At 41.5% G+C, this 18,694-nt stretch overlaps 1 protein-coding gene and 1 long non-coding RNA gene across 12 annotated transcripts in view; one reads left to right on the plus strand and one right to left on the minus strand.

Moving 5' to 3' along the window:
- PLD5 (phospholipase D family member 5) overlaps positions 1 to 18,694 on the minus strand; it is a 408,683-nt gene that overhangs the window by 113,378 nt on the left and 276,611 nt on the right. The gene's annotated exons all lie outside the window — the stretch shown is intronic.
- LOC118355339 (uncharacterized) overlaps positions 14,121 to 18,694 on the plus strand; it is a 50,926-nt gene continuing 46,352 nt past the window's right edge. For 6 of the 8 annotated variants that reach the window (XR_007411955.1, XR_007411954.1, XR_007411957.1 and 3 more), the window contains exons 1-3: positions 14,121 to 14,210; positions 15,017 to 15,094; positions 17,906 to 18,085. This is a non-coding gene — a long non-coding RNA (uncharacterized LOC118355339). Of the gene's footprint in view, positions 14,211 to 15,016; positions 15,095 to 15,227; positions 15,423 to 16,491; positions 16,580 to 17,905; positions 18,086 to 18,694 lie in introns of all 8 variants that reach the window. The other 2 variants (XR_004817659.2, XR_004817660.2) reach the window with 2 other exon arrangements.

The following is an 18,694-nucleotide window of genomic DNA, read 5'->3' on the forward strand; positions in this document are numbered from 1 at the left end:
ATGAGGCCAGCATCACCTTAATTCCAAAACCAGACAAAGACCCAACCAAAAAGGAGAATTATAGACCAATATCCTTGATGAACATGGATGCAAAAATTCTCAACAAGATACTAGCCAATAGGATCCAACAGTACATTAAGAAAATTATTCACCATGACCAAGTAGGATTTATTTCCGGGACACAAAGCTGGTTTAACACTCGTAAAACAATCAGTGTGATTCATCATATCAGCAAGAGAAAAACCAAGAACGATATGATCCTCTCATTAGATGCAGAGAAAGCATTTGACAAAATACAACATCCATTCCTTATCAAAACTCTTCAGAGTGTAGGGATAGAGGGAACATTCCTCAACATCTTAAAAGCCATCTACGAAAAGCCCACAGCAAATATAATTCTCAATGGGGAAGCACTGGGAGCCTTTCCCCTAAGATCAGGAACAAGACAGGGATGTCCACTCTCACCACTGCTGTTCAACATAGTACTAGAAGTCCTAGCCTCAGCAATCAGACAACAAAAAGACATTAAAGGCATTCAAATTGGCAAAGAAGAAGTCAAACTCTCCCTCTTCGCCGATGACATGATACTCTACATAGAAAACCCAAAAGTCTCCACCCCAAGATTGCTAGAACTCATACAGCAATTCGGTAGCGTGGCAGGATACAAAATCAATGCCCAGAAGTCAGTGGCATTTCTATACACTAACAATGAGACTGAAGAAGGAGAAATTAAGGAGTCAATCCCATTTAAAATTACACCCAAAAGCATAGGATACCTAGGAATAAACCTAACCAAAGATGTAAAGGATCTATACCCTACAAACTACAGAACACTTCTGAAAGAAATTGAGGAAGACACAAAGAGATGGAAAAATATTCCATGCTCATGGATTGGCAGGATTAATATTGTGAAAATGTCAATGTTACCCAGGGGCAATTTACATGTTAAATGCAATCCCTATCAAAATACCATGGACTTTCTTCAGAGTTAGAACAAATTATTTTAAGATTTGTGTGGAATCAGAAAAGACGCTGAATAGCCGGGGGAATTTTAAAAAAGAAAACCATAGCTGGGGGCATCACAATGCCGGATTTCAGGTTTTACTACAAAGCTGTGGTCATCAAGACAGTGTGGTACTGGCACAAAAACAAACACATAGATCAATGGAACAGAATAGAGAATCCAGAAGTGGACCCTGAACTTTATGGGCAACTAATATTCGATAAAGGAGGAAAGACTATCCACTGGAAGAAAGACAGTCTCTTCAATAAATGGTGCTGGGAAAATGGGACATCCACATGCAGAAGAATGAAACTAGACCACTCTCTTTCACCAGACACAAAGATAAACTCAAAATGGATGAAAGATCTAAATGTGAGACAAGATTCCATCAAAATCCTAGAGGAGAACACAGGCAACACCCTTTTTGAAATCGGCCACAGTACCTTCTTGCAAGATACATCCATGAAGGCAAAAGAAACAAAAGCAAAAATGAACTATTGGGACTTCATCAAGATAAGAAGCTTTTGCACAGCAAAGGATACAGTCAACAAAACTAAAAGACAACCTACAGAATGGGAGAAGATATTTGCAAATGACCTATCAGATAAAGGGCTAGTATCCAAGATCTATAAAGAACTTATTAAACTCAACACCAAAGAAACAAACAATCCAATCATGAAATGGGCAAAAGACATGAACAGAAATCTCACAGAGGAAGACACAGACATGGCTAACAAGCACATGAGAAAATGGTCTGCATCACTTGCCATCAGGGAAACACAAATCAAAACCACAATGAGATACCACCCCACACCAGTGAGAATGGGGAAAATTAACAAGGCAGGAAACCACAAATGTTGGAGAGGATGCGGAGAAAAGGGAACCCTCTTACACTGTTGGTGGGAATGTGAACTGGTGCAGCCACTCTGGAAAACTGTGTGGAGGTTCCTCAAAGAGTTAAAAATAGACCTGCCCTACGACCCAGCAATTGCACTGTTGGGGATTTACCCCAAAGATACAGATGCAATGAAACGCAGGGACACCTGCACCCCGATGTTTATAGCAGCAATGGCCACGATAGCCAAGCTGTGGAAGGAGCCTCGGTGTCCATCAAAAGATGAATGGATAAAGAAGATGTGGTCTATGTATACAATGGAATATTACTCAGCCTTTAGAAATGACAAATACCCACCATTTGCTTCAACGTGGATGGAACTGGAGGGTATTATGCTGAGTGAAATAAGTCAATCAGAGAAGGACAAACGTTATATGCTCTCATTCATTTGGGGAATATAAATAATAGTGAAAGGGAATAGAAAGGAAGGGAGAAGAAATCGGTAGGAAATATCAGAAAGGGAGACAGAACATGAAAGACTCCTAACTCTGGGAAATGAACTAGGGGTGGTGGAAGAGGAGGAGGGAGGGGGGTAGGGGTGAATGGGTGACGGGCACTGAGAGGGGCTCTTGACGGGATGAGCACTGGGTGTTATTCTGTATGTTGGCAAATTGAACACCAATAAAAAATAAATTTTTATTAAAAAAAAAAAGAATGTTTGTTCTAGAACTCAGAATGATGGATGGTAGGTTTGGGAAGTAGATTTGGGGCCAAATTTAGGACAACTCTTCTAATAAAAAGAGAAGTTCATCAATAAATTCAGCCTAGGCAGGCATGAGCCTCCCATCATATGAGGTGTGCAAGCAGAGGCTGGTCACTGGTGAGGAATACTGCCCAGGAGAGTTCTGTATCAGGAATTATTTCATTCTTCCCTTTCTCACCTTGGAGAGTTCTAGGTGGGGTTTCTGGTATAAGAAGGCAAAGAGAGGAGAGCTCCACAAAATGAACTTTTTCTCTCAGAAAATGTGCCAAGGCCTTCCTCACTGCTTCCAGAGCCTCTTCTACTTTGATGCTTATGTTTCAGCTGATGAGGCATGTCTTCTCTCCAGCAACTTCTGTCTCTTTTTTCTTGGTTCTGGGTGTAAATGCCAAGTGACACCAAGAAACTGACAATGTCAACTAAAAATAACTTGAAAATAAAAACATTGCGCTGCCTTAAATATGGTGTTTTCCATCTGTTTTAGATGCAATCTCTCAGATTGTCTGGCAGGCATTTGAAAATGAGAGAGACATCCAGGGCCAGCTTTCCAGCCCCTTCCATGAGAGTGTACCTCTGCATTTCATGAGGACTCCATCTGGGGACCTCTACCCAGAGAAAGGTCCAGATGGGATTCAGAAGACTGTTTTCTTCCTCCCCAAGAAAAGTGCCTTCTCAGGAGATTGATCATTGAATAGGAAGTAAAAGGAAGAGGACTAATCATCTTGTTTTAAATCTTATGCTTTGCTCAGAATCTAAGTTTAGAAATGGGTAAATAAGGGGCAGCCCAGGTGGCTCAGCACCACCTTCAACCCAGGGCCTGATCCTGGAGACCCGAGATCGAATGGAGTCCCACATCGGGCTCCCTGCATGGATCCTGCTTCTCCCTCTGCCTGTGTCTCTGCCTCTCTCTCTCTCTCTCTCTCTCTCTCTCTGTGTTTCTCATGAATAAATAAATAAAATCTTTAAAAAAAAAAAGAAATGGGTAAATAAGACTTCAAAGGTCAGAGTTAACATCAGGTTGAGACCCAAGTCAATGAGGCCAGGAGCCAAGGGAGGAAAGGGGATGGGCATTTGTGGCAGGTGAAGGTGCCTTCACTAATGGTGCCCCCACTAGACAGGCATTGAGGTAGAGGATAATACACAATATTACAGAATTATAATTCTAATATTACATTATTATTATAGAATATTAAAGTGTTTTGAGCCATTTTTGTTATCAAATATTCATGTTAATTTGTCCTGTGCACTTGAAAAATAATAGGTGGGAGACAAATACAATCTTTGAAATTTTATTTGTGAACAAATCTGATAAAACATTGTGTCTGTATCTACACATGCTGAAAGCATCACAGAAACTTCTGAGTCTCATCTCATCCACTGTTAGTGGCTGCTGGAAGCCCGGTGAGGTGGGCAGCCTAAAGCCATTCATCTACACCTCTCAGGGGCAGGCCTGGCTAGCACTGTGGGGCACTTACTGTCCAGGAGCTTAGGAAATCAGAAAATTCTGTTCTAGCTTTGCTGGAATATAGTTGACATGTAACACTGTGTAAGTTTAAGGAGTACAATGTGAAGATTTTATATCTGTATATACTGAGAAATGATCATCATAATGAGGTTAATTAACACATCCATCACCTCACACACTTACCTTTCCTTGTTGCTAAGATCTACTCTCTTAGCAACTTTCAGGTATATTATACACCATTGTTAATTATAGTTATCATGTGGTACATTCAATCCCCAGATCTCATTCATAACTGGAAGCAAGGAAGGTCTTTGATGATGGAACTGTGGTGCAGGATCAGGGGCCTAAGTATTTCCCACTGGGGTGATTATAGCTCTATAGACATATGTCACAGCATGAAAGAAATATAATCTCTATAGACTCTAACCACACATATATTGTAAGTGCTTATTATGTCACATGCAATTACTGTAAATATATTTTAAAAGGTCACTCAATTTAAATATGTATGTTTATGAACACAAAGGAGTCTTTGGAGCAGTGTAGATGTCTCTAAAGAGTAAGCAGAAGCTTCTCTCCCTCTAATTCTGCTCCTTTTCCAGGAGGCTATCACTGTGAACAGTTTGCTGTGGGTCCTTTTCTGTGTACATGTGCAAACATGCTCACATATGTGCACCTAATGTTAGGAGATTTCTTTGCTTATGGAAATAGAATAATGTTATAGCCCTTTAAGTGGTCACCTATGGTGACCTGACTCATGACCCCCTGACTCAACCTCAGATTTCTCTCAGGGACTGTGGCAATGAGAAGCCTAAAGTGGAGACTAGTGGTGAGCCAGCCTGAGGCCCCTCTGGTCCCTCCTGACTGCCAAGGACTTGGTTCAGGAGCACACTTTTTGGTAGCCGTCCTGCCCTCCCCCACCATCTGCAGCAATCATCCTAGTGACTCCAGTCTCCAAGCCTCCCATCCACTTCTCTACAGCTCTCTCCTGCCTAAAAACTCTTTGAAGCTTTCCCAGAAAACTTTAAGCTGAGTCCACTCTTCTCTGCATGATACCCAAGGCCCCAAGACTCCTTTCACCTCCCTCTACTCAAGAAGGCATCATAACAGCCAAGTGGGTGACCACCTCCTCTCTGAACCATCTGTGTCTGCTCCCATCTCTGTGCGAAGGAAAACTTTTCTCCCTTTTCTTCCTGTCACTCCTCTCCACATACCATTCAGGTTCAGCTCAAGTGTCACTTCCTCCAGGGAACCATCCCTGACCCCTCCCCCAGTCTGAGTTAATTACACACACATCAAATTGTATTATAAATATCTGCTCACTTGCTTACCTTTTTAATATAATGTGAGCTCCTGAAGGAAATGCATCTGGCTTCTGAATCTTTGTGATCTGAATCTGGCTTACTGAACCCCTAGCGCATTCAGTACAGCCTAGCACAAAGGAGATGCTACAGAAATTTCTGCTGAATGAATGAATGAGTGCATGAGTGAATGAATGGGAATGACATTAGTGTGCAGCAGGCAAAGCAAGTTTTAGAGATGTCTGCTGAAAGCTCTTGGCAGATCAAGATGATAAACATTTGACTTCTGAGAACAACATCAAGATCATTTTGTAAGAAGGCAAAGCATAATCCATAAATGCAGAAGTAAAAGGAGCAGTTCTCATCAGTGCCACGTGTTAACTATGTGAAAGGCTTTTGCAACTTCAAAGTCCTGACGCTCTTGGGGTGTTCCAGGGCCATGTGACTGCTGAGGTGGCTGTAGTTCGTTTGTTTGCCTGATATAAAACTAGCTTTTCAGAGTGAACACCATAGCTCTTTAGGCTTGTGATTAACTTAGAAAAAAACAGTCTTCTTCCTAATTAAAGAAAGAGAGATGCTCGCGATCCATGCTCCCAAGATGCCAGTAGTCCTGTATGGTTATCAAGCATCTGAGATTTGGATAGGGCGAGCTGAGATGCGCTCTGAATGTAAAGTGCCCACTGGATTCTGAAGACTCATGACAAAACAGTAAAAATATCTCCTCATTAAATGTTTTATATTGATGACATGTTGAAATAATCCTAATTAGGGTATTTGAGATTATATAAAATATATTAACATCAAACTAACTCTTCTTTTTTAGCAGAAAATTTTAAATTACATACATGGCTCTCATTAGTGGTTTGTAGTATAGATCTATTGGACAGCTCTGCTTTAGAGATCCAAATTGCCCAGAGGTGACAGCTGACTGCTCTAGGAATGAAGCCTTCAGCTGTTTAGATGGACTGATCTCTACAATTTTTTTTTAAAGATTTTATTTATTTATTCATGAGACACACACACACAGAGAGAGAGAGAGAGAGAGAGAGAGAGAGAGAGGCAGAGGGAGAAGCAGGCTCCATGCAGGGAGCCCAATATGGGACTCAATCCCAGGCTCCAGGATCACGCCCTGGGGCTGAAGGCGGCGCTAAACCGCTGAGCCACCAGGGCTGCCCCAGATCTCTACAAAGTTTAAGGATACTTCTTGTGTCCTGAACAGGAAGCAATGAGTGGACAGTTTTCCCTCTTCCCCTAGGCAAAGTTGTAGCTATCCTGAAGAGTTAAGGGCCTCTGAAGCTGTCTGAGAGGCATGTGCAGCTGGCTTAGTTGATTGGTTCATGAATACTAGAATTTCAAATCTATATGTTGCTTATTTATTTATTATTTTTTTAAAAAGATTTTTATTTATTTGAGAGATGGAGAAAGAGTGGAGGGGTGGAGCAGAGGGAGAGGGACAAATGGACTCTTCCCTAAGCATGGAGCCCACCACAGGACTTGATCTCACAACCCTGAGATCCTGACCTGAGCCAAAACCAAGAGTTAGAAACTTAAGCAACTGAGCCCCCCAGGCACCCCTACCTGTTGCTTTTAAGGGTCAGTGTTTTCTCCTGCCCCATGGACATTTCTCATTTGTCTTAGTTGTCAGTGTTCTTCTCTAACTTATGACTTCTTATTGGCCACAGCCTGGATAGTAATCAGACCTGTGGTGAAACGGAGAATAAACAGATCTGCTATAAGGCCTAGGGGTGTTGTAGTAAGGAGAAGGCTATAAAGGGTCTTTCTTTCTTTTTTTTTTTTTTAAGATTTTATTATTTATTCATGAGAGAGAAAGAGAGAGAGAGAGGCAGTGACACAGGCAGAGGGAGAAGCAGGCTCCATGCAGGGAGCCCAAAATGGGACTCAATCCCAGGACTCCAGGACGACGCCCTGGGCTGAAGGTGGTGCTAAACTGCTGAGCCACCCAGGTGTCCCTATAAAGGGTCTTTCTGAATAGTTTTTGGTTCTTGCATTCCAGCTAGAGAAGGCTTTCAGATATTGCGTTTCTAGGTCTTTGGGATATTAATATAAATGTGGGATGTTGTCACTGACTTAGACAATTATTAAGTGAAAAAGATAGCGTACCACAGGCAAAAGAGTGTTACAGAAACCAGAGGTTTGGATTCCAGTCCTATCTGATGCCAACTTATGGAATCATTCCAGGACATTTTTCAATTAGCCTCTTAGAAACAGCTTCCTGATCTATAAATGAAGTTTCTAAAGCCATCCTATGTATTTCACAGCATGGCTGTGAGGAATGAAGAAATCAAAGTTCATGGTAAATGTTTAAAAAGTATAAAGGTCTTGGGACACCTGGGTGGCTCAGTCAGTTAAGTGTCTGATTCTTGATTTTGGCTCAGGTCATGATTTCAGGGTTGTGAGATCAAGTCCCATGTCGGGTTCTGCACTGGGGGTGGAGTCTGCTCGAGATTCTCTATCTCCTGCCCCTCCCCTCTTAAAAAAAAAAAAGAAAAAAAAAGGATCAAGCTCTTACTGAAAATTAGAAACCTATTAATATCTGAATCTTTGTGTTTGGTTTATCTTAATCTTGCTTCATTGTGAAGCATGATTTCTCCCACAAGCCTCTGAGAATGACATTCAGACCCACCATTTCTAGTGGGTCCTGTACCCTAGGCAATTAATTCAAAAGTGTAAGAGTATTTTTAGGCTGTTTTTAAGGTCGAAATATGGCACATTCAACTGTGACTGTAACAACATAGAAGCAGTTGTACAGTTTGTGGGTGGGGGTTAAGGCTATCATACGAGGGATGCAAGGCAACGGAGCTAATTTTCTACATGCAGTTTCCAGGGGGAATTAAACTTCAGGAAAGGTTTTTAAGAATATGACAGTTATATTTTGGTGAATTCAACAATAAAGGACTGGAGTGACAGCTAATTATAATAAAAGATGCTTGAGCTGTAATAGTTGAAGTATGCAGAATGATTTATGGGTATGAGTAGTATTATCGAAAGTCATTGTATCAAGATAATGCATTCCAATTTTTTCCAATTAAAATATGAAAGCCACGAAGTAAAAAAAAATGGAACAATAAAATCCACCTAAATGAGTCTTTTTAAATACAGTTGTTAAAATAAATGCATTTCTTAGGTCTGACTAAGCCCTCAAAGAAACCCAGTGAAACATTTTTAATAAACTTTGGCTAAAGGAAACAAAATTTGTATGTATGTATTCAACACGCTTTGCCAGTTACAGTTTTACCTCAATATTAAAAACAGAACAAAAAAACATGGTTTAAAGTGGTATTTTTCTGCATTTAAGATTTACTGTCAAAATAAATAGCATATTTTCACCCATGAAGAGGGCAATGTCAGAAATATTACTGAATTGTCATGGGCCAACTTTTGGGGGAGGACATTGCTCTGTACCAAGTCCAACATGTAGACTGAGTATGTGGCCCAGCCCTTGGGGCACACATACCTGAGCTATGTGCCCAAAGTCAAGGGAGGAAGCAGAGGTGCTATGTATATAGTGAGCTGTGTGAAGTCATGATGATGACAATGATGATGTGTTAGCGCACACTTACTGGGCTCACAATGTGTCAGCTGTGATGAAGAAACCAGAGCCACGTTAACTCTTGTCTCTCTCTCCCTCTCTCTCTCTTTTATTAAAGATTTATTTATTTATTCAGGAGAGCCAGAAAGAGAGAGAGGCATAGGCAGAGGGAGAAGCAGGCTTCCTGCAGGGAGCCTGATGCAAACTCAATCCCGGACTGCAGGATCATGCCCTGAGCCAAAGGCAGACACTCAATCGCTGAGCCACCCAACTCTTGCCATCTCTTAACACATGGTTCAGTAATGCCACACCTTTTCAGCCTCCAGAACATTCCTTCCCACTGAATTCCGAAGAGGTTACTATTTAGCCTCTGCCCATAACAAGGAGCGTCCTCTCTCACGGGGCTGGTCTTGTCCATCACTGGAAAGCTCCAGTGTTAGCAGCTTCTCGCTCATACTGATATAGGCTCTTTCTTCCAGAATTCCTAGTCTTTGATTCTAGTTCTTACTTGAAGTGACTTTAAGCCTCATATGGTTATTGAACATGCTCTCATTTGTTAATTCATGCATCCATTGGATAAACAATTTTAAGCATCTAATATGTACCAGGCACTGAAGTAGGCACTGGGATTTCATGCATGAACCCCACAGTTGGGTGACTCCCATCCTGGTCCTCAGAACTGGCTCCCAGACACCTTTCCAGGATTCTAAAAACTGTCTGGAGGGAGGCAGATGGCAGGAGTGGGAAATTAACAGGAGGGCTTTCTTCAGCCTGCAGAGACTGAGCATACAAATGGACAGTTGGATAGACCATGTACAAAACACAGATCTCTGACACATGATCTGCAGCAACCAGCCCAGAAAGCCAAACCAGAACTCCTAGCAATTAGCTCCAAAATGGCCAGGACTTGATTAATGACTCTCCAGGTGTCCCCATTTTGCCCACTCTCAATTCAAAATCAACTGGAGGAAGCCAAATATGTATCCCTAACCAATCAATCACACCGCATACCCCTTCTAGTTAGTTCTGCTACCACTCCCTCCAGTCAGGCACACCTAAAGCCTTCCCCTTCTTGCTCTCTGCCTGCCTTGAAGTCTCTACCAAATGCTTGTGGTAGCAGTTGATTCCGTCACTGTAGAGCTCTCTGAAGAAACAGCTTCTGCTTATTTTTGCTTAGGTAGCCTTCATTTATTTTCACACCCTTGTTCAATTTCCCCTTATTGGCACTGATCTGATTAACTAGCTAAAATCTCTTTAAGTATGCTTTCTGAAAACCAAGGTTTTAGCTCTGTCTCCCAGATTTATGCTACATCTAAATCTGGCCAATTGATGGGACTCCTGGGTGGCTCAGAGAGTTAAGTGTCTGCCTTTGGCTCAGGTCATTATCTTAGGGTCTGGAATCTAGCCGCATGTCAGGCTCTCTGCTCAATGGGGGGACTGCTTTTCTCTCTGCCCCTACCCCTGCTTGTGCTCTGTCTGTCTCTGTCTCTCTCCCTCAAATGAATAAAAAAAAAATCTGGCCAATTGCTTCCTATGTATTTTGCCATTGGTAATAACACTGAGCAGCACAGGATATAGAATAAAAAGCCCCTCATTCATGACCCTTGAGGAGCACTACCCACGTCACTGTACTGTTAACAAGGCCACACACTTTGGATATTTATGAAATTTTTGTCAAAGATCATAAATAAACACCAGTGCCTCTGGCTTTCCCTTGATCTTGATCTAGGTAGCTTATCAGGGAAGGAAAAGGGTTTCCTTGTCATGAGCTCCAAGGCTACAAGGTATAGAGCAGTAACCATGCTGTAGGTTCAGTGCTGGGTGTGTCAGAATATCCCATTCCATCCCTAACAATTGTATGGGGGTAGTATTATTGGTTTAATTGTAGAGATACAGAAATCAAAGCTCAGGGAAACAAACAAACAAAAACTTGCCCAGGGTCATAAAATTATAAAAGGTAGAAAGAAAATTCAATGTTTGTCCTATCTGACTCCAACCACTACGCTATACTGCTAAGCAAGGAACTTGTAACAACAAACAAAAATAACAAGACCTGTTATTTATTTCTAAATCTAGATTTAGCCTGTTTTCAGAGGGGAAGTGCTCATATGACTATAAGCCAAAGGCCACATGGGGAAGCTACTTTTGAAGTATTGTACTGAATTCTGGCCATCATATTTTAAGAGGGACTTTAACCAAATGGGACTATGTCTAGAAAAAAAAGTGGTTAGGATAAAGATCTTGAGCCATGTCACATAAGGAGCCATGATAGAGATCTCAGATTATCATGCCATTTAGAACATATTTACTCAGGGGAGCCTGGGTGGCACAGCTGGTTAAGCATCTGAGTCTTGGTTTCAGCTCAGGTCATGATCTTGAGGTCCTGAGACCAAGCCCTGCATGGAGCTCTGCCTTAGTGTGAAGTCTGCTTGAGATTCTCTCTCCCTCTCCTTCTGCCCTTCCTGCTCATGCTCTCTTTCTCTCTCTCAAATAAATAAATAAATAAATCTTAAAAAAAAAAAAGAAAACATATTTATTTAGGAATTAGGGGCTGGAGGGACATATGAGGGAAAATTTTAGAAATAAATGTTTCATTTGGGAAAGCCCTGCTAAGCCCCATCTTAGCAAAGGCAAACAGAGGAGGGTAAATGATGCTTTTATTTCTTCACCTCATTGCACAAATTCAGACTATTTTATAATAGACAATAGGCTGCTTTGTAAGAATGTCTCCCAAGGGAGACTAGGGAAGAGATTTTCTACTTATGCCTTTTTGAATAATACCATCTGCCAAATCGGTACTTTAAAAATTATAGAAAATAAGCATGACTTTGTCATTGAAGTTGTGGTCTGCTAAAACATTTCCTTTGTCAGCATCTGGGCCTCCCACTCACTCATTTACTTCAGAATGTATCTGCACCTCAAATTGACCTTTATGAGCAGCCCAGATAATCTTCTAAATCAACACCGGAGGAATTAATCTTTCTTTTGCTTCCATTCCACATTGCCTAAGAAATATTAATTATTCTCTGTTGCCTTTCCACTTGAGTTGCTTTCGCTCTGGTTCGTTTTTATTTTGTTTCTGACATCTAGTTACCTGCATTACCAATGCGCCACTTCTGTGGGAGCCAAACATGTCCTTAGAAACTCATAAATTCTGGGGAGGATGTAGGCTCAGCGCCAGCTCTGAATGGGAATGACAAGACGTGCTACAGAACAGAGAACTCCTCCTGCCCACTGGTGCGCCCACTGGGTCTTCAAACTCTGCTTCCACCCTCTGTCCTTTTAACTCAAAGAAAAGGGGACAGAAGCCGGAACCAAAGACACTTTCAGAGCTCTTCCTCATTGTTAATGTCAGGCCACAACCTCAACCTTATGGAGACTTGAAAAAGAGTAATGGGCTTGGTGAGCAGGGATAGTGTGACTCTCGTCAATATCTTGCCAAATGGTTATTGTCAGGAAATTGTGGCTTGAGATGAGATCAATAGTTTTGAGGCAGTAAAGAACCATCACGATTCAGCTGCTCAAGATTTAGATAAAAAACATCAATATCAGCCAATCTCTTTCCTCTGTTTCCAAATGCTCACTGGACATCAGAACTGCCCCTTTCTCCTCATGTCCCCCATTTCTGTTGACAGGTTGGGCCTAGCTCCAGGTGCTAGAAACATGCCCGCTGTTCCTTCTGGCTCATTCCTTATGGCCTGTCAGTCACTATGACCCAGCTTTGCCAGGTCTCTTTGTTCCATTTCCTTCTAGCTCTCACAGTCACTGTCTGTTCTAGTCAGAGCCAGAGAATATCCTGTTGGTTCTGGTTCCAATATGTTCTGTTGTTTCTGTCTGGAAACAGGATATATATATATATATACACACACACACATACATATATACATACACGCATACACATATGTATATATACACACATACACACACATATATACATACGTATATACAGATATACACATATATACACACACACACACACACATATATATATATAGAGAGAGAGAGAGAGAAAGAGAGAGAGATTGATTTATTTTAAGGAACTGGCTTGTGATTGTAGGGGCTGGCAAGTCCAAAATCCACAGGCCAAGCTGGCAGGCTGGGAACTCAGGCAGGGTATCTACATTGTCATCTTGGGACCAAATTTCTTCCTTCTGGAAACCTCAATCTTTGCTTTTAAGATCTGCAGTTGGTTGGATGAGGCCCACCCTCAGTACAGGGAGTCATCTGCTTTACTCAAGTCTACTGATTTAAGTGTTAATCACACCTCAAAAGTATCTTGACAGCAACATCTGGACACTTTGAGGAAACAACCGGAGATCAAGCCGATACAACTGACCTTCTCACCATCGTTACCCAATCCTGTCACTTCTCTCTTTGATCTTGGCCACAGGCTCTCTGTCTCCCCCTCTCCTCACCCCTCCACCCCACGTCCTCTGTGGAGGTTTCTTCCAGTTCTGCAGGTCCTGGCCCTGACCGCGATCCTCATGTCTGCTGTAGCCTGCTGGACTCAATCCACACACCCTGTACTGTGCCCTCTCAGGCCCTCCTGGGCTTATCCATGTCTTTCCTAGCTTTATGTCCAAGGGCTTTGCAACTGGCACATGCTGGTCCAGCGAGAGATTGAGTGCAGATCTTCTGACGCGCCACGCTGGTTCCCAGCTCCGTGTCTTTGCCCAGAATCCCTTTCAGTTAAGGTCAGATCAAATCCCAACATCTACCTGTGGTCTTCACTGTTCAGTCTATGGGGATTTTCTTTTCTCGGAGTCCCCAAAGTATTTGTTGCCAGCCCTCCACTTCGGCACCAGTGTTCATGGCATCTGGCGTGGAACCCAGAGGACCCCGACTCAGGACCCCATGCTTGGTGTAATTGCTCTGCTGTCACCATCTTGAGGTTCCTGCTAAATTACTATAAGAGGCCCACATCTTCGTTTGGTACTGGGTCCCACAAATTATGCCGTTGCTTGGCAAATATCCTGGGTGGTCATGTTCACTTGAAGAATGCTTAAATATTTTGTTTTTCAAACTGGATTATAAACTTTGTAGGTTTATGTCATTTTTTTTTAAACCCTCTACCATGATTAGTGCAGTTCTCTGTTGGAGTCAATGTGCAATAACTCCGTTGATTACCTTTCCCACATGTAAGCCCCACAGATTGCCAATTGTCCAGTTGTTCTGTTGCTAAGGAGACAGAACCCTACAATTACCAGCTCTGGAATGTTTCTTAAGGTAGCATGTGTGGTGAACAAACATTTGCCTGAGACTCCTAAAACCTGACAAAAGGGATGAGGGGTCTCCAGTAAGTGACTAGAATCTATCCTCGCCAACACAGCCCTTCACCTTAGTATTCCCATCTGTGAAGGGAGTATCACCTTAGAACAGCATTTATGGAAATACAGAAACTTCAATGAATATTTGATCCATAAAATTAAGTGGCCAAACAGATTTAATGGATGTTCATCCTCTCCCACCATCTTAGTGATTCCCAGAGCATGTTAGCCTATCAATAGCTCTGAGGAGCCCCATAGTAAGGACACCTAATTAAATGAATCCCATAATTTCTCCCTCTCAGGGAGTATTAGAGTTCACCTCTCAGAGAATAGCATTTCCTAAGATACATCTTGGGAAACACTAGACTGATTTTTCTCTGAGCTAATTTCCAGTTCCAAGATTAATAGCTTCAGGGATTCTGGATTCCAGGGAGAGCCTGGGCCCGGTCTACTCTCCCACCCAAGCTCCGGTGTAGGCCTGGGCACGCTGAGCTTCTGTGCCCACCACCGCTGTACGGGACACTGATGGTCTCATTGCCACACGGTCACGGGGCTCCTGCATCCCACAGCAGCCTGAGTCAACATACTCCTTTTCAGAACAAAAGTGGACTAGAATTAAAATATATTATTAACAGTTCTATTCCTATTTGCTCTAATTATATTTGAAAATATTATTTAAAAATCTCCCCGCTGCAGAGTTGCCAGATTCTTGTAACCAATGAACCTATTGAATGCTGCTTTGAACTCCCAGCTAGTATTCATTTAAGAGAGTATGTTCAAAAAGTTGCAAAAGTAACCTTTTCTAAAGACGTGATTTTCACGTTTTCCTTCCCAGCTTCTCCCTCAACATCACACCTCCGGAGCCCTGTGGTTTGAAGGCTGCTGTGCCCTTTTCTTGCTACGTCACTCACTGGTTAGTCTTTTGTTTGCTTTGTTAGTGCTGTATTTTGTGTTTCCTCCGTGGTGGTTTTAGGTGCTCTCGAGACTCAAAAATCCAGACCCCCTGTGTGGAAAAGCCTGTGGTACTGTTCCCTTTCCTCCTACAGGATTCTCTGTGGTGGTGGATTGTAGGGGAGCACCCTGAACTGTCTGATGAGATAAATATAGAAGCACACATATTGACTCTCTAGTCTTTAAAATCCAACCCAGAGGTTGAGAGAGTTTGCAGAACTCAGGTACCAAGCAACAGTCAGTGTCCATCTGTGGCCATCATGTCGTCAGAGGTGTGCAGTCAGAAAGAGGTGAGTAAAGGGTTTCTTGAGGAACAGTGTTGTAAGCTTTTCTTAAAGAAAAGAGCAAATGAGATGAAATCTACAGCTTTGCTTCACAGCAAGATCATGAAAGAAAATGATTTTTCATAAGTGTGATTTATTTTTAAAAATTATTAGTGGTGAAATGAGAGTGAGGAATTTAGACAAAGATTGCCAGGATATGAATTCTCATTTTACTACCTCCTAGAAGGTGACCTTCGGTAAGGTCACTTGATTTGTGCCTCAGTTTTTGCCTTTCTAAAATGAAGCAATAGTAGTATTATTTACAATGAAGGGTTATTATGAAAATTAAGTAAATTCATATTCTTTCAATGCCCAGAAGAATGCCTAGTACAGAGAAAGCCCTCAATACACTGAAGCTTTTATTATTAGTACTGTTATTTCTCCCACTTACCATATATTGAAGGCAATAATGGGTAATAATCTGATTGCACTAGAAAGCTTCATAAAATATAAACCTGATGAAATAGGTTGAATCTGACACTTGGAAAATGTATTATAATTCTTCATGTAATTGTCTGCCTCACACACAACTCTGCTCAAATGAAAATCTGCTCTAATGCATGGGTCCTGCTGAGCAGTGCTTTATGCCACACTGAGGCAGATCAAGAAAAATCCCACACAGTCAAGCACAGTTGAAAGGAAAACGAGTTCAAGGTAGGTGATTAAGTGTAATAGCGCGATCCCAAACACTATGGGGAAGGGTGGACAAGGTAGGAGACAGTGCTCGTGCGTCAGTGTGAAGAGGAAGGGAAGGAGAGGTGGGTGTTGAAAGAAAAGTTTTCAGTTCTATTAGCAGCTAACACACAGATGCAGGGGAGCTGATGGGATGCTAAATGCTCTGGCAGAAGAGTTTGAAACCCTGTCCTCTCCCCAGCTGTGTCTCCTCTCCACCCCCATCAAAGAATAGTCTCTTCTAAGAGGAAAATGGGAAAAATTGTTAAGAAAAAAACAATGGTATTTATTTTAATTTTTAAAAGTTCGGCTTAGCAGGAAATGGCAACTTGTGTTGATGCTCACCCGTGTCTCAAATTGCTAGGAATGAAACGAAAGATACAGCCTCTACCGACTGGACTGTTGATCTAAAGCACATGAGGCTCATCTCCAAACGCCTAGTTCCTACACAGGTTAGAGAGTGTTTTGCAGTTTTATAGGAGAGATGAGCAACAGAATAGGATCTGTTCTGTTTTTATTTTTTTAATGTTATCTTCATTTGGAAGATGGTGATCATAACCACCCATAAGTTGTCAGGACAAACTTCATATGTGTCAGGGGACATATGAAGTTATTAGCACATTGCCTAGCACACACACAGTAGCCTTTTGGAAAAAATGACACAAAGATTTCTTCCACTCACCTCTTCCCAATTCCCTGACCCTACTGGATTTTAACCCATTATTAAATTTACAACCAGCGGAAGAATGCAGATTTCCACCGAAGATATGTGCCCTGAAATCCCTGATGGCTTAAACATTTGCCACCAGTGTATACATTTTATTCCATACTGCAGCTTTTTTCCAGCCTACCCAGGGGCCTGTTTCCATGGATAGCTGATGAGTATGACCCTTCACCAGCCCTCTCCTTACAGGGATGTTTGGAATTGTTAAAAAAGAGGCAGCAGGCCCAAAATGGAGTCACTTATGTTAAATCCCATGTTAGCAAACCGAGGCTTAATATCAAACCTAATTGCAGTTTCAACCACCCTGGAATGTAATGTTTAACCAATCAGCATGGAATTACCTGGCCCGAGCTAGTGAAATAATCTACTGGATAGATCTCTTCTGTTTCCCTTAGGAAGGCAACCTTGCCTACAACAATTCATTCTTTCTAATAATTACCTTTTCCGCCTCCTTTCCACCTTTAAAAACCTTTTCTTTTGTACAGCCTGGCAGAGTTCCTTTCTATTGCTAGGTGGGATGCTGCCCAATTCACGAATTGTTGAATAAAGCCAATTTGATCTTTGCATTTACTCAGTTGAATTTCCGTTACTTAAGAGAGAGCTGAGAACCTTTTCATGGCTTCCTTTCTGAATTTATGGTGGATCATAAAATAAGTTTGTTTTTTAATCCTGTATTGCACTTCTTCCATACTTAAGCATCATGATATCCAGTTAATGTTTTTAAAAGTAAACATCGCTGGTATATCTGAGCTGGTCTTTTGAAGGAAAGGAATCTCAGGAGTCCACTGTTATTCTTCCTCTCATTATGTGGCTTATGAGCTGAGAACAAAGCAGCCATGGGACGAGGTTGGAGGGACAGATCTAGAGGCCCAGCTCACACAGTGGCATAAAGGAGAGGTGGCAATTCTCCTTACTGAGAAGGGCATTAAATGACTCATAAAGAGTTGGTTGAACTTTAGCAAAGGAACTTGACTAGTTGTGAAACAGAGAGGTGGGTCATGGCCCTTTCCCACTTTGCCCTCTGACTCTTGGTCAAATTTGGTCTTCTGTGTAGGTGAAGGGAAACTTGCTACCACTGCAGAATGTGAGCAAACAGAGATCTGAGATGGCTTTGAGTCTTCTCTTGAGTAACAGGAAATAACTTGCAGCCCATCCTTCATTTGCATTTACCATGTTTAAAGTGGGGACTATGTCACATTTCACAGTGAAGATCCATGTCTAAATGACTACACAGGTAAGGAATGAACATTTAAAAGATGGACCTACTTTTCTACAAAACAAACAGCATAAATCAGAGACAAAGGAGTAAATCTCAAGCAGGGAAGCCAATACATGAATATTTTATGTCCATCTGCTTAGGGAGATTATAGATAATTTGCTCGAAAATTTGAAGAAAAGTGGCATTAAATCTCAATAATTCAAACCTCATTCAAATGGAATTCACAGAACTTTAAACTCTGTCAATTTATATCACTTAATGACAACGGAAATACAATTTGGTGGTAGGGAAATGCATTTTCTAAAAAAAAAAAAGAAAGAAAAGAAAGCAAATGATTCTCAAGTTAAAAACCATTTAGCAGAAGTTACATGTAATCAATATTGTTACAGAACCAATTTTATCTATTTATTTAAAAAGGCCCAGCTGAAAATTTCTAGGCAAAAGATGCTTACTGATTAGCAAAAGATAAACTCAGATATTTCCATAAATTAGGCTATTTTTCTCTAAATACTCTGAATTAATGAGGCTTTAATACTCTTCTAGCCTTACTTCTTGTTTCTGATGTAAGCCAAAATTGCTATAATCCATTTATCTATCTATCTATCTATCTATCTATCTATCTAT

This window comes from Canis lupus, chromosome 7 (assembly GCF_003254725.2).
Source record: "Canis lupus dingo isolate Sandy chromosome 7, ASM325472v2, whole genome shotgun sequence".
NCBI lineage: Eukaryota > Metazoa > Chordata > Mammalia > Carnivora > Canidae > Canis > Canis lupus.